Source organism: Pseudophryne corroboree, chromosome 1 (assembly GCF_028390025.1).
Source record: "Pseudophryne corroboree isolate aPseCor3 chromosome 1, aPseCor3.hap2, whole genome shotgun sequence".
In the NCBI taxonomy this organism is placed as follows: Eukaryota; Metazoa; Chordata; class Amphibia; order Anura; family Myobatrachidae; genus Pseudophryne; species Pseudophryne corroboree.
The window spans coordinates 494,318,804-494,333,774 of NC_086444.1; the positions used below are offsets into that span (position 1 = coordinate 494,318,804).

A 14,971-nucleotide genomic window follows, 5' to 3' on the forward strand; every position below is an offset into this window, starting at 1 on the left:
TTTTGTGCCCGGCCGAGAAGGGTGCACACTAGGGGCTCTCCTGAGCTTCTTAGTGAAAGTTTAGTTTTAGGTTTTTTATTTTCAGTGAGACCTGCTGGCAACAGGCTCACTGCATCGAGGGACTAAGGGGAGAAGAAGCGAACCTGCCTGCTTGCAGCCAGCTTGGGCTTCTTAGGCTACTGGACACCATTAGCTCCAGAGGGACCGAACACAGGCCCAGCCTCGGAGCTCGGTCCCAGAGCCGCGCCGCCGGCCCCCTTACAGAGCCAGAAGCAAGAAGAGGTCCGGAAAAATCGGCGGCAGAAGACATCAGTCTTCAACAAGGTAGCGCACAGCACTGCAGCTGTGCGCCATTGTTACTCAGGCACACTTCACACTTCGGTCACTGAGGGTGCAGGGCGCTAGGGGGGGGCGCCCTGAGCAGCAATGTAAACACCTTGGCTGGCATAAATACACCACATATAACCCCCAGGGCTATATGGATGTATTTTAACCCCTGCCAGAACTCACCAAAAAGCGGGAGAAAAGGCCGCCGAGAAGGGGGCGGAGCCTATCTCCTCAGCACACGGGCGCCATTTTCCATCACAGCTCCGCTGGAAGGACGTCTCCCTGACTCTCCCCTGCAGTCCTGCACTACAGAAAAGGGTAAAAAAGAGAGGGGGGCACTAATTTGGCGCAGTTTTGATACTAACAGCAGCTATAAAGGGAAAAGCACATTTTATAGTGGTATTCCTGTCTATATATAGCGCTCTGGTGTGTGCTGGCATACTCTCCCTCTGTCTCCCCAAAGGGCTAGTGGGGTCCTGTCCTCTATCAGAGCATTCCCTGTGTGTGCGGTGTGTCGGTACGATTGTGTCGACATGTTTGAGGAGGAAAATGAGATGGAGGCGGAGCAATTGCCAATTATAGAGTTGTCACCCCCTAGGGAGTCGACACCTGAGTGGATGAGCTTATGGAAGGAATTGCGTGACAGTGTCAGCTCTTTACGACAGACAGTTGACGACATGAGACAGCCGGCTACTCAGCTTGTGCCTGTCCAGGGGTCTCAAACGCCATCAGGGGCTTTAAAACGCCCGTTACCTCAAATGGCAGACACAGACACGGATACTGACTCCAGTGTCAATGATGAGGAGACAAACGTGACTTCCACTAGGGCCACACGTTACATGATTGAAGCAATGAAAAATGTATTGCATATCTCTGATAATACAAGTACCACTAAAAAGGGTATTATGTTTGGTGAGAAAAAACTGCCTGTAGTTTTTCCTGTATCCGAGGAATTAAATGAAGTGTGTGATGAGGCGTGGGTTTCCCCCGATAAAAAACTGATAATTCCTAAAAGGTTATTGGCATCGTACCCTTTCCCGCCAGAGGATAGGGCACGTTGGGAAACACCCCCTAGGGTGAATAAAGCGCTCACACGCTTGTCTAAACAGGTAGCACTACCCTCTCCTGCAGGAACCTAAAGGAACCTGCCGATAGAAAGCTGGAGAATATCCTAAAATGTATATACACTCACACGGGTGTTATACTGCGACCAGCAATCGCCTCAGCCTGGATGTGCAGTGCGGGCCTGGCGTGGTCGGATTCCCTGACTGAAAATATTGATACCCTAGATAGGGACAGTATATTACTGACTATAGAGCATTTGAAGGATGCATTTCTATATATGCGTGATGCACAGAGGGATATTTGCCGACTGGCATCAAGAGTTAGCGCGCTGTCCATTTCTGCAAGAAGAGGTTTATGGACGCGGCAGTGGTCAGGTGATGCGGATTCTAAAAGGCACATGGAAGTATTGCCTTATAAGGGGGAGGAGTTATTTGGGGTAGGTCTATCAGACCTGGTAGCCACGGCAACTGCTGGAAAATCCACATTTTTACCCCAGGTAGCTTCTCAACCTAAGAAGACGCCGTATTATCAGGCGCAGTCCTTTCGGCCCCATAAGGGCAAGCGGGCAAAAGGCGCCTCATTTCTGCCCTGTGGCAGAGGGAGAGGAAAAAGGCTGCAACAAACAGCCAGTTCCCAGGAACAAAAGCCCTCTCCCGCCTCCGCAAAGTCCTCAGCATGACGCTGGGGCTTTACAAGCGGACTCAGGCACGGTGGGGGCCCGTCTCAAGAAGTTCAGTGCGCAGTGGGCCCACTCGCAAGTGGACCCCTGGATCCTTCAGGTGGTATCTCAGGGGTACAAATTGGAATTCGAGACGTCTCCCCCTCGCAGTTTTCTAAAGTCTGCTTTACCGACGTCTCCCTCAGACAGGGAGGCAGTATTGGAAGCCATTCACAAGCTATATTCCCAGCAGGTGATAATCAAGATACCCCTCCTACAACAGGGAAAGGGGTACTATTCCACACTATTTGTGGTACCGAAGCCGGACGGCTCGGTGAGACCAATTTTAAACCTAAAATCCTTGAACACTTACATACAAAGGTTCAAATTCAAGATGGAGTCACTCAGAGCAGTGATTGCAAACCTGGAAGAAGGGGACTATATGGTGTCTCTGGACATCAAAGATGCTTACCTACATGTCCCAATTTACCCTTCTCACCAAGGGTACCTCAGGTTTGTGGTACAGAACTGTCACTATCCGTTTCAGACGCTGCCGTTTGGATTGTCCACGGCACCCCGGGTCTTTACCAAGGTAATGGCCGAAATGATGATACTCCTTCGAAGGAAGGGAGTTTTAGTTATCCCTTACTTGGACGATCTCCTGATAAGGGCAAGATCCAGGGAACAGTTGGAAGTCGGAGTAGCACTATCCCAGATAGTGCTGCGCCAGCACGGTTGGATTCCCAATATTCCAAAATCGCAGCTGATCCCGACGACACGACTTCTATTCCTAGGGATGATCCTGGACACAGTCCAGAAAAAGGTGTTTCTCCCGGAGGAGAAAGCCAGGGAGTTATCCGAACTAGTCAGAAATCTCCTAAAACCAGGCCAAGTCTCAGTGCATCAATGCACAAGGGTCCTGGGAAAGATGGTGGCTTCTTACGAAGCAATACCATTCGGCAGATTCCACGCAAGAACCTTCCAGTGGGATCTGCTAGACAAATGGTCCGGGTCGCATCTTCAGATGCATCAGCGGATAATCTTGTCACCAAGGACAAGGGTGTCTCTCCTGTGGTGGTTGCAGAGTGCTCATCTTCTAGAGGGCCGCAGATTCGGCATTCAGGACTGGGTCCTGGTGACCACGGATGCCAGCCTGAGAGGCTGGGGAGCAGTCACACAGGGAAGAAATTTCCAGGGCTTGTGGTCAAGCCTGGAGACATCACTTCACATAAATATCCTGGAGCTAAGGGCCATCTACAATGCTCTAAGCCTAGCAAGACCTCTGCTTCAAGGTCAGCCGGTGCTGATCCAGTCAGACAACATCACGGCAGTCGCCCACGTAAACAGACAGGGCGGCACAAGAAGCAGGAGGGCAATGGCAGAAGTTGCAAGGATTCTTCGCTGGGCGGAAAATCATGTGATAGCACTGTCAGCAGTGTTCATTCCGGGAGTGGACAACTGGGAAGCAGACTTCCTCAGCAGACACGACCTCCACCCGGGAGAGTGGGGACTTCACCCAGAAGTCTTCCACATGATTGTGAACCGTTGGGAAAAACCAAAGGTGGACATGATGGCGTCCCGCCTCAACAAAAAACTAGACAGGTATTGCGCCAGGTCAAGGGACCCTCAGGCAATAGCTGTGGACGCTCTGGTAACACCGTGGGTGTACCAGTCAGTGTATGTGTTCCCTCCTCTGCCTCTCATACCCAAGGTACTGAGAATCATAAGAAGGAGAGGAGTAAGGACTATACTCGTGGCTCCGGATTGGCCAAGAAGGACTTGGTACCCGGAACTTCAAGAGATGCTCACAGAGGACCCGTGGCCTCTACCTCTAAGAAGGGACCTGCTCCAGCAGGGACCCTGTCTGTTCCAAGACTTACCGCGGCTGCGTTTGACGGCATGGCGGTTGAACGCCGGATCCTGAAGGAAAAAGGCATTCCGGATGAAGTCATCCCTACCCTGATCAAAGCCAGGAAGGATGTAACCGTACAGCATTATCACCGTATTTGGCGTAAATATGTTGCGTGGTGCGAGGCCATGAAGGCCCCTACAGAGGAATTTCAACTGGGTCGTTTCCTGCATTTCCTGCAAACAGGACTGTCTATGGGCCTAAAATTAGGGTCCATTAAGGTTCAAATTTCGGCCCTGTCGATTTTCTTCCAGAAAGAACTGGCTTCAGTTCCTGAAGTTCAGACGTTTGTCAAGGGGGTACTGCATATACAGCCTCCTTTTGTGCCTCCAGTGGCACCTTGGGATCTCAATGTAGTTTTGGGGTTCCTAAAATCACATTGGTTTGAACCACTCACCACTGTGGACTTAAAATATCTCACATGGAAAGTGGTAATGCTGTTGGCCCTGGCTTCAGCCAGGCGTGTCTCAGAATTGGCGGCTTTATCCTATAAAAGCCCTTACCTAATTTTTCATACGGACAGGGCAGAATTGAGGACTCGTCCTCAATTTCTCCCTAAGGTGGTTTCAGCGTTTCACTTGAACCAGCCTATTGTGGTACCTGCGGCTACTAGGGACTTGGGGGACTCCCAAGTTGCTGGACGTAGTCAGGGCCCTGAAAATATATGTTTCCAGGACGGCTGGAGTCAGAAAATCTGACTCGCTGTTTATCCTGTATGCACCCAACAAGCTGGGTGCTCCTGCTTCTAAGCAGACTATTGCTCGTTGGATTTGTAGTACAATTCAGCTTGCACATTCTGTGGCAGGCCTGCCACAGCCAAAATCTGTAAAAGCCCATTCCACAAGGAAGGTGGGCTCATCTCGGGCGGCTGCCCGAGGGGTCTCGGCTTTACAACTTTGCCGAGCAGCTACTTGGTCAGGGGCAAACACGTTTGCTAAATTCTACAAATTTGATACCCTGGCTGAGGAGGACCTGGAGTTCTCTCATTCGGTGCTGCAGAGTCATCCGCACTCTCCCGCCCGTTTGGGAGCTTTGGTATAATCCCCATGGTCCTTACGGAGTTCCCAGCATCCACTAGGACGTCAGAGAAAATAAGAATTTACTTACCGATAATTCTATTTCTCGTAGTCCGTAGTGGATGCTGGGCGCCCATCCCAAGTGCGGATTGTCTGCAATACTTGTACATAGTTATTGTTACAAAAATCGGGTTATTATTGTTGTGAGCCATCTTTTCAGAGGCTCCTCTGTTATCATGCTGTTAACTGGGTTCAGATCACAGGTTGTACGGTGTGATTGGTGTGGCTGGTATGAGTCTTACCCGGGATTCAAAATCCTTCCTTATTGTGTACGCTCGTCCGGGCACAGTATCCTAACTGAGGCTTGGAGGAGGGTCATAGGGGGAGGAGCCAGTGCACAGCAGGTAGTTCTAAAGCTTTACTTTTGTGCCCTGTCTCCTGCGGAGCCGCTATCCCCCATGGTCCTTACGGAGTTCCCAGCATCCACTACGGACTACGAGAAATAGAATTATCGGTAAGTAAATTCTTATTTTCCATGAGGATAGAGCTGAACTCAGAACGCTTCAGCAGTTTCTTCCTAAAGTTGTATCAGCATTTCATATCAACCAACCTATTGTGGTGCCAGTGGCTACTGACACCTCGGCTACTTCAAAGCCCTTGGATGTTGTGAGGACTTTGAAGGTATATGTGCAGCGGACAGCTCTTCATAGGAAATCGGACGTGCTGTTTGTGCTTTATGATCCCAACAAGATTGGATGTCCTGCTTCTAAGCAGACAATTGCTCGCTGGATCAGGCTAACTATCCAGCATGCTTATTCCACGGCAGGATTGCCGATTCCAAGATCTGTACAGGCCCACTCTACTCGTTCAGTGGATTCTTCCTGGGCGGCTCCCCGGGGGGTGTCAGCTCTACAGCTTTGCCGAGTGGCTACTTTGTCCTGGTTCGAAGACGTTTGCTAAGTTCTACAAGTTCGATACTTTGACCAATCTTGTGGTCCTCAATCAGTTCTGCAGGAACCTCAGCACTTTCCCTCCCGTTCTGGGAGCTTTGGTACATCCCCATGGTACTAATGTGGACCCCAGTATCCTCTAGGACGTAAGAGAAAATAGGATTTTAATTACCTACCGGTAAATCCTTTTCTCGTAGTCCGTAGGGGATACTGGTTGCCCGCCCAGTGCTTCGTGTTTCCTGCACCGTTACTTGGTAAAGTATTGTTGTTGGTTCAGCTGTTGCTGTTCCTGTTCAAGTTGGGTTGGCATGGCTTTCCTCTTGGTTTGTGTGTGCTGGTTCGAATCTCGCCACTGTCCTTTAAATCCTTCTCTCGGGGTATGTCAGTCTCCTTGGGCAAAGTTTCTAGACTGAGTCTGGTAGGAGGCGCATAGAGGGAGGAGCCAGCCCACACTATTGATTTCTTAAAGTGCTCATGGCTCCTAGTGGACCAGTCTATACCCCATGGTACTAATGTGTACCCCAGTATCCTCTACGGACTACGAGAAAAGGATTTACCGGTAGGTATTTAAAATCCTATTATTATTTTTTTACAGATTGGATACCCTGTTACAAAAAATAAATACTGGTGAAACATTGGGAAAAATCGCAAAAAATAGTCAGTTTCTCGTGCCAGATGGGTTTTCCCCTGTACTTGGATAACCCCATAAGTGTCTACAAGGTACTCAATCTACTGTATCTGAAATAATAAATTCACTGGTTGCTGGTCTTGGGGGGTTTGGGTCCAAACAGATCAGTCCCATAAAATTCTCAATGCTTGATGTGTGTCCAACTGCTTCCATAGAAACATATGAAAAGGTCTCCACTTACTGTATATTGCCTTATATGCCCTAAGGGTGGCTTGAAAATAGGAGGCAGCTGTGTGAACAGTGTTCATCAACTAATCTGCCTTCAAAACCAAGGAAACAAACCTATAGGAGGCAGTTTTATCTCTATTGCTAACATAAACAAAAAGTGATCCAGATTGCGCAAGAACTCCTACTATTTCTGTTACTATCATACACTTATTTCAGTGTATCAACAAGACGTATCTTTAAAGACGTTTCCACAACTATTGCATCTCCATTTAATGTTGATGGGGGGGGGGAAACGGACAACAAAAACATGTGATCAGTATCCACCAATGAACTCAAAAGACTACTGTTTAAATATCCAATCCCAAATAATACCAAGAGCATAAAAACAGTGGCCATATGAGACTAACAGCGGGTGGGGCACCCACCGTATCCATTTTTTTTTACATGAGCTCCAGACCTCGTTTCTACAAACTGCTTTCAAATTGGATTTCTACCCTAAGAATAACTCCTAGCTGTGGGCAGCAGCTGCATTTATTCCTTGGAGTAGATTTTGATCCTGGCATTTGGTCTAGAGCTGCTATATTTGCACCGGAGGCTAGCCTGCAAAGTGTCAAGCGCTTATGACCATCCTCGGCTGTCTTTGGGAGCGAATCCTGGGAATGATTTATATACTTTCCTGTTGTGACTACCCTGCAGACACTCCTGCAGAATACCTATAACTGGGCTTGTTATACGTGTGGGCTCCCAGTGACCGTACCATGATTTGTGACATATACCCTCCAGGATTCTGCTTCGGGTCGCTGCATGTGCTGTCCTCTGGGGCTGTGGTGATTCCTGTGCCTGCATTCTCAAACCCAGCACCATCAGAGAGAGCGCCTGGTCTCTGATTTCCGCTGCTGGGCTGGTTTGTACACTGTTTATTCCTACTGAGGTGCTGTCCTACAGCCTCTCACTGCCCTCTTCTTGGCTGACCACCTCTTGGAACATATTTATCCTTTGTGGCACTTTAATCAGGCTTGCAGATCCATGGCTCTTTGAGACCAGCTGAATGCTGAATTGGTGTGCTGATATCCATCTTGCAACACTTCAGATTGATCTACGTTGCTGACTACTGGCCCATACATTAGATGCCTGGTATTATATCTGATGTCCAGTTTGATGTTCTCTCTGCGGCCTCCATATCGCTGTGGAGATACTGATTACTGTCTCTGAGTCCGTGAAGGTACAGGGCCCATTTCATTGAATCATTGTACTGTAAATTTTCAACTGACTGGTTATTAGTGCTTATACTGCCATCTAGGGGTACTTATGGTTATCGTGTAAAGCATATTGGTTTCACATACATGTTATTTTTTCATCTGTGCTCTATTGTTTGTATAAGATTTTGTTTTAACACTAGATAGCAGATATTCCATTGCGTTTATGATATAATTTAGTCTTGGTGCCCGTATATTGCTGGTGTCGCTCCTCAGGGGAGGCTGGACCCACCACCGCATCTATCGTATGACTGAGAAACTATCTATTTAGCGCTGTCTACATACACATACATAAGCACATATTTATGTAAAAAGCAGCAAAGTGGACACTATGGTAAATGCAAATAATGGTGAATTTGAAGAAGAGTACAACATTAAGGGGCCTGTTTACCTTTTATTGAGGTTTAGGCTCAATAAATAGAATTTCTTATTGACAATATTTGCGTCAAGAAAAATTTCTGCTAAGATTTATTAAAAATCATATCCATGTACAGGTGCTCTGATAGGAGACCATCCCAACAATGTGTAAACTAAAGTGATTGTGTCTGCGATCAGTTTACTTTATGTTGCAGATCTATTGCGCATGCATAGTAATTAGACAGCATGCATCAGTGGGTCCGGATCAGGGATCCGGACAATCCTTCTGGTAAATTGTGCGATATGAAGTCCGTGGACTGCAATGGCTAGCACCTTTGCTGTTGCAGGGAGAGCACTGCATATAGATATCTGCTGCAGAACCCCTGTAAAACTTTCAGGGGATACTTACATTTTAAGGGTATACTGATTTTTCGGGTAATTTCCCACAAAATGTGTATAACATATATGCCCCAAAAACACAACTGTACATGTTCGTGACTTTTTGTAGAAGTCATATATAGAATCCACTGATAGCTCCCACCCTGGTTAAGGCATGGACAGTAACGAGACTTTGGATCGCATTAACTGTGAACGCCTCTGCCTGATCGCAATTACAGCGTGATCGCAGTGGGTGGGTGGTGAGTCACATGCTGGTCGGCCTTGCCCTGCGATGGGTGGCCCCCAGCATGCGATTGCAAGGATTGCAGATTCTGCTAAAAAGTAGAATCTGCAAACCTTACTGAGGGCCAGATGTATTAAGCCTGGAGAAGTGATAAAGCAGTGATAAGTGCAACGCACCAGCCAATCAGCTCCAATATGTAAACTGGCAGTTAGGAGCTGAGTGGCGCGGTATCACCTTGCACTTATCACTGCTTTATCACTTCTCCAGGCTTAATACATCTGCCCCTGAATTAAGCACTTCATCTCTTAGACAAGCAGGACTCAAATACTAGGTTGGGAGCTTCCCCACTTAGTACTGTACATTATTCAATTACTGGTGGATCTATAACTTCTTTTTTGAGGTCTTCTATATTTGCTGGAAGATGTAGTGAGATGCTCCTGTGCACATGACCAGCACCTGGCCTATGGGAGCAACTCTGACTTAACTGATGGCCACATAATGAAAGACTCTGACTGAGTGGTGTGCTCATGTAACAGTCACAGGACCTAAGGGAGCAAATTGGATTAACCTACTCATGTCAGAGTGTAAACATTACAAGTTGTAAGATTAATGGAGAGCTTGGGTCACGTGACTGATGATGCGAGCCCTACCTCTGACTGGGTCTACTATATTCACTGCAGCCTTCCCGGTCATGTGCTTAATTCATGACCAGGAAGTATTTTAAAACGTTGTGTGATTTTATTATTAATACACCTGCTTGTCTTCGTATTAAGACGGGTGGTCTTCAGTATGCCGACTGACGGGATCCCGGCGCACAGTATACCGGCGCCGGAATCCCGACAGCCGGCTTACCGACACTTATTCTCCCTCATGGGGATCCACGATCCCCCTGGAGGGAGAACAAAATAGCGTGGCACGCCCGTAGCGTGGCGAGTCCTCAAGGGGCTCATTTGCGCTCGCCACACTGTCGGTAAGCCGGCGGTCGGGCTTCAGGCGCCGGTATGCTGGTCGCCGGGAGCCCGACCGCCGGCATACAATACTGAACCCTATTAAGACATATAAACATTAAATACCACAGATAAATAAAGAATGAGTGGATCTGCGTTCTACTGTATATAATATTTTATTTAGGTTTGTTTCTGCTGCGGGGTACACTGGGCTCCACAAGTAATGGACAATGGGGTGTAGAGTAGGATCTTGATCCGAGGCACCAACAGGCTCCAAGCTTTGACTGTTCCCAGAATGCATAGCGCCGCCTCCTATATCACCCCGCCTCCCTGCACAGGATCTCAGTTTTGTAGTTGGTGCTGCAGTAGCAGGCACTTAACAGAGGGGCTGCTCCAGGCAACCCTAAGAAGAGCTTTTTTTTCTGAGGAAAAAAGTGAAGACTTCAAGGGCAGCAGCAGTGTTACATGTCAGTGGACATTCACGGCTGCAGCTACGGCTCTCCCCAGCGGCGCTGTACACTCCCGAGCCCTGGTTGCCGGGTAACTACAGCAGGAGGCTCCGGTTTTCTTCTGGTCAGGCACACACGACGGGGGCTCTCCAGGATCGCGTGGTAAGTGGGTCCCGCTTGCGGGACCCGGTCTTTATCGTGATCCGGCGCGGTCAGTGGGAGGCGGGCCGCGCGCGCAGGCGGTGGACACTGTGGCAGTACAGGCGATCCCACTAGATCACCAGGGCATGGGACAGGTCAGGTTTTCTGTATAAACCGTTTTATTAGAGCCTGCAGTACCCGGTGGTTTTGCCAGCAGGGGGATAGAGCTTGGACCTGAAGCCCCTCCCCCAGCCCCAAGGCGCCATTTTCTGCAAATGTTCCCGCCCTGGAGCTGCATATCTGTCTCTCCCTCACTCCCAGGCAGCGTCTGCGGCACCATTATCCCTCAGCTCACTGTTCATGGGAATGCTTGGGCAAATCCTCCTATGTAAAGCCGCCTGGTTGTCAGTGCTGTGACTTTACAAGACACTTAAGTATTCTACTTGCCTTTTTTAGTCAGTGTTCGTTAAGAAAGAGTGCACTTAGTCAGGGTTTCCTAGTACAATTACCCTGTGATATACATCCAGTTCTTACTGTGCACTGTTATATCTATTGTTATATAGCTGTGTAAGCTAGTCCAGTGCAGTATTATTGTTAGTAATAACCTCTGCATTGTACAGACTGTGACTATTTGTGTGTGCATTTGATAGCTGAGTGGTGTCCATTTTGTGTCTTTCACTCAACCTGCTATCCCTATATTCTATAACCTGAGGGGGCTTGGTGCGTCAGGTTTTATCTAATATAGGATTTTCTCAAAGATATACTGTATTACGTATTTTTCTCTGTGATTTAGTCGCCATATCTCTCCTATATCCCTGCTGGTGCTGACTACACTGCGCAGGGGTTTTGGCTAGAGGTATTGTGCTGCTGACAAATTGTACTGTGTTACCTGATACTGCAAGTTATATCATGTCTGCTTCTGAGGGTAACGGTTCTGGGGCTGAACACACTGCCGGTGTTGCTGAAACCGCAGATACCTATGAGGAGAATATAGCAGCTTTGGGCTCTGGTTCTGGGGGCTCCTTGCCCCCCAGTGGGACGGTGGCAACGGGGGCAAATAATGACCCGCCGTGGGACGCTTTTTTCCAATCTTCTGCATACGCTAGTTCATAAACTAACACCCCCTATGGGACCCCCAATGCCGGTGCAACCATTTGTGGTCCCTGCAGCTAACCCGCCGTGGGTGGACGATTTAACTGCTCAAATAAAGAAGTTGAACCAGTCCCTGACTACTAAAAAGTCTGACAGTCACTCGCCGGTCACCACCGTCACGTCTCTAAAAGAGCCTACGGATAAACGTGTGGAGGATTGTTTGAAAGCGATTTACACCCTCACGAGTGCTGCACAAAGGCCCACTATTGCAGCTACTTGGGCTGCAGAGGCCATTGAAGCATGGGCCTTGGAGTTAGATGCTGAAATCTCCTCTGACCATGCTAGACAATGCTTGTCTTATATTGTCACAGCTTCTCGTTATATTAAAGAGGCGGCTTCTCTTGCCGGTATCCTGGCAGCCAAGGCCTCTACTACGTCAGTCCTGGCTCGCCGGATATTGTGGCTGAGATCCTGGTCTGTGGATCTGGACTCTAAAAAAAAACAAACAAAAAAAAAAACCCTGGAGGTACTCCCTTTTAAGGGAGATATTCTGTTTGGGGAGGATTTAAATAAGATTGTGGCTGACGTGGCTACTGCCAAAACTGCCTGTCTGCCAAGTACTGCTCCTTCTGTGTCGAAGGCTAAATGTTCTTCCTGTCGCCCCTTTCGTCCTTCAGGTAAAGCAAAAGGTCAGGCGAACAACAAGCAGGCCCGCACTTCCAAACCTGGTAAGCCTAAGCCCAAAAGAGCCTGGGCGGCCCGTCAGCCAGCTTCCAAGACAGATAATCCTGCTGCATGACGGGGCGGGCCTCCCTCTGGGGGATCCCAGATTGGGGGGCCGGCTTCTAGGGTACACCCAGGAATGGTTGAAGACCACTTCAGATGCCTGGGTACGGGAAGTCGTCACTCGAGGTTACGCCATAGCCTTCAAAAACTGACCCCCTCATAGATTTTGCCAGACAGATGTCCCGTTGGACAAGACAAAGGCAAACACTCTACATTCGGTGGTACAGAACCTCCTGGATACAGGAGTCGTAGTACAGGTGCCTCTTGCGCAGAGGGTACTATTCTCCGCTGTTTCTAGTCCTGAAACCGAATGGGTCCTCCCGGCCCATTCTCAACCTCAAGGCATTGAACAGGTTTGTGAAGGTTTCCAAGTTCCGGATAGAAACCCTTCGCTCTATAGTTCTGGCCTTGGAACCTGGGGACTTCATGGTCTCCCTGGATATACAGGATGCCTACCTGCATGTTCCTATAGCAGTGTCTCATCAGCAATACCTGAGATTTGCGATTGGCAACTGCCATTACCAGTTTCGGGCGTTACCTTTTGGTTTAACAACAGCTCCGCGAGTCTTTACAAAAGTCATGGCGGTGATGACGGTGGTACTCTGCCGTCAAGGGGTCATGATACTGCCGTATTTGGACGACTTGTTAATCCTGGCAAATTCCCTAGAACTTCTCCTGCGTCATCTATATGTGACGGTCTGGTTTCTGCAAGCCCACGGGTGGCTCATCAACTGGAAGAAGTCATGCCTGATCCCTGCTCAGAGCATGGTGCATCTGGGAGCACTATTGGACACTCACAACCAGCGGTTGTTCCTGTCTCAGGAGAAAGTCCTGAAACTTCAGGACAGGATTCTTTGCTTCCTGTCTCGTCCGCAAGTGTCAATACATTCGGCGATGTAGGTGCTGGGCCTCATGGTGTCTGCATTCGACATGGTGGAGTACGCTCAATTTCACTCTCGCCCTCTCCAGAGGCTGAATCTAGCCAAATGGGACGGCCTGCCTCACCGGATCAGGTCTCAAATGATCTCATTGACTCCGGAGGTCCGTCTGTCGCTGCTCTGGTGGCTCCGGGACCAACAACTGTGCAGGGGCCGTCCGTTCTGGATATCCGACTGGGTCCTGTTGACGACAGATGCCAGTCTAAGAAGTTGGGGCGCGGTGCTGGAGCAACACTCCCTTCAGGGGCGGTGGACCAAGGAGGAGTCCCTCCTCTCGATCAATATTCTGGAGTTACGGGCGGTTTTCAGTGCCTTGAACCTAGCCCAGCATTTAATTCAGAACCGTCCTGTTCAAGTACAGTCTGACAACGCCACCACAGTGGCTTACATAAATCATCAAGGCAGCACTCGAAGCCGCCTAGCAATGAAGGAAGTCTCACGGATTCTACAGTGGGCAGAACGCCATCTACCGGCCATATCGGCAATATTCATTCCGGGAGTCCTGAATTGGGAAGCTGACTTTCTCAGTCGTCAGGACGTGCTTGCCGGCGAGTGGGGCCTCCGTCCAGAAGTGTTTCAACTCCTAGTGGAAAAGTGGGGCCTTCCAGACGTAGATCTGATGGCGTCTCGACACAATCACAAGGTTCCGGTCTTCGGAGCAAGGACAAGGGATCCTCAAGCAGCATTCGTGGATGCGCTGGCGGTACCGTGGATGTTTTGGCTGCCGTAAGTGTTCCCTCCGGTGTCACTCCTGCCCAGGATAATTCGGAAGTTCAAGCAAGTAAAAAAGAATTCTACTTCTCATACCTCCAGCGTGGCCCAGACGGCACTGGTTCTCAGACCTGCAGGGCCTATCGTCAGAGCGTCCAATTCTACTTCCACAACGTCCAGACCTCCTCGTTCAGGGCCCCTGTGTCTACCTGGACCTAGCCCGGCTGTCTTTGACGGCGTGACTCTTGAAGCTTCCGTCTTAAGGGCTAAAGAATTTTCTGAGGCGGTCATTCAAACTATGTTGCGGGCCCGGAAACCAGCTTCGGCTCGGATTTACTATAGGGTCTGGCATTCTTAGTTTGTTTGGTGCGCATCTAACGATTATGACGCTTCCACGTTTAGTATAGCCAAGCTGTTGGCTTTTCTTCAACAGGGCCTGGACTTAGGCCTGCGTCTGGCCTCCCTCAAGGTTCAAATATCTGCCTTGTCGGTGTGGTTTCAGAGAAAAATTGCGACCTTACCTGATGTGCATACCTTTACTCAGGGTGTGTTGCGTATCCAACCTCCCTATGTCCCGCCTGTGGCTCCTTGGGACTTGGTGGTTTTGGAGGCGTTACAAGAGCCTCCGTTTGAACCTCTTGGTTCAGCTGACCTTAAGTGGCTTTCCCTTAAGGTGGTGTTTCTGCTGGCTATTGCTTCAGCTAGAAGAGTGTCTGATTTGGGTGCCTTGTCCTGTAGTTCCCCATATCTGATATTTCACCGTGACCGGGCGGTACTTAGGACTCGTCCCGGCTATCTACCTAAGGCTGTTTCTTCGTTCCACCTTTATCAGGAGATTGTAGTTCCGGCATTTGTTTCTCCTGATCTGTCTCCCAAAGAGCGGTCTTTGGA

General features: G+C 49.1%; 1 protein-coding gene across 1 annotated transcript in view; it reads left to right on the forward strand.

Moving 5' to 3' along the window:
* The window catches only part of LOC134895350 (guanine nucleotide-binding protein G(q) subunit alpha), a 286,798-nt gene that overhangs the window by 154,775 nt on the left and 117,052 nt on the right, over positions 1-14,971 (forward strand). The gene's annotated exons all lie outside the window — the stretch shown is intronic.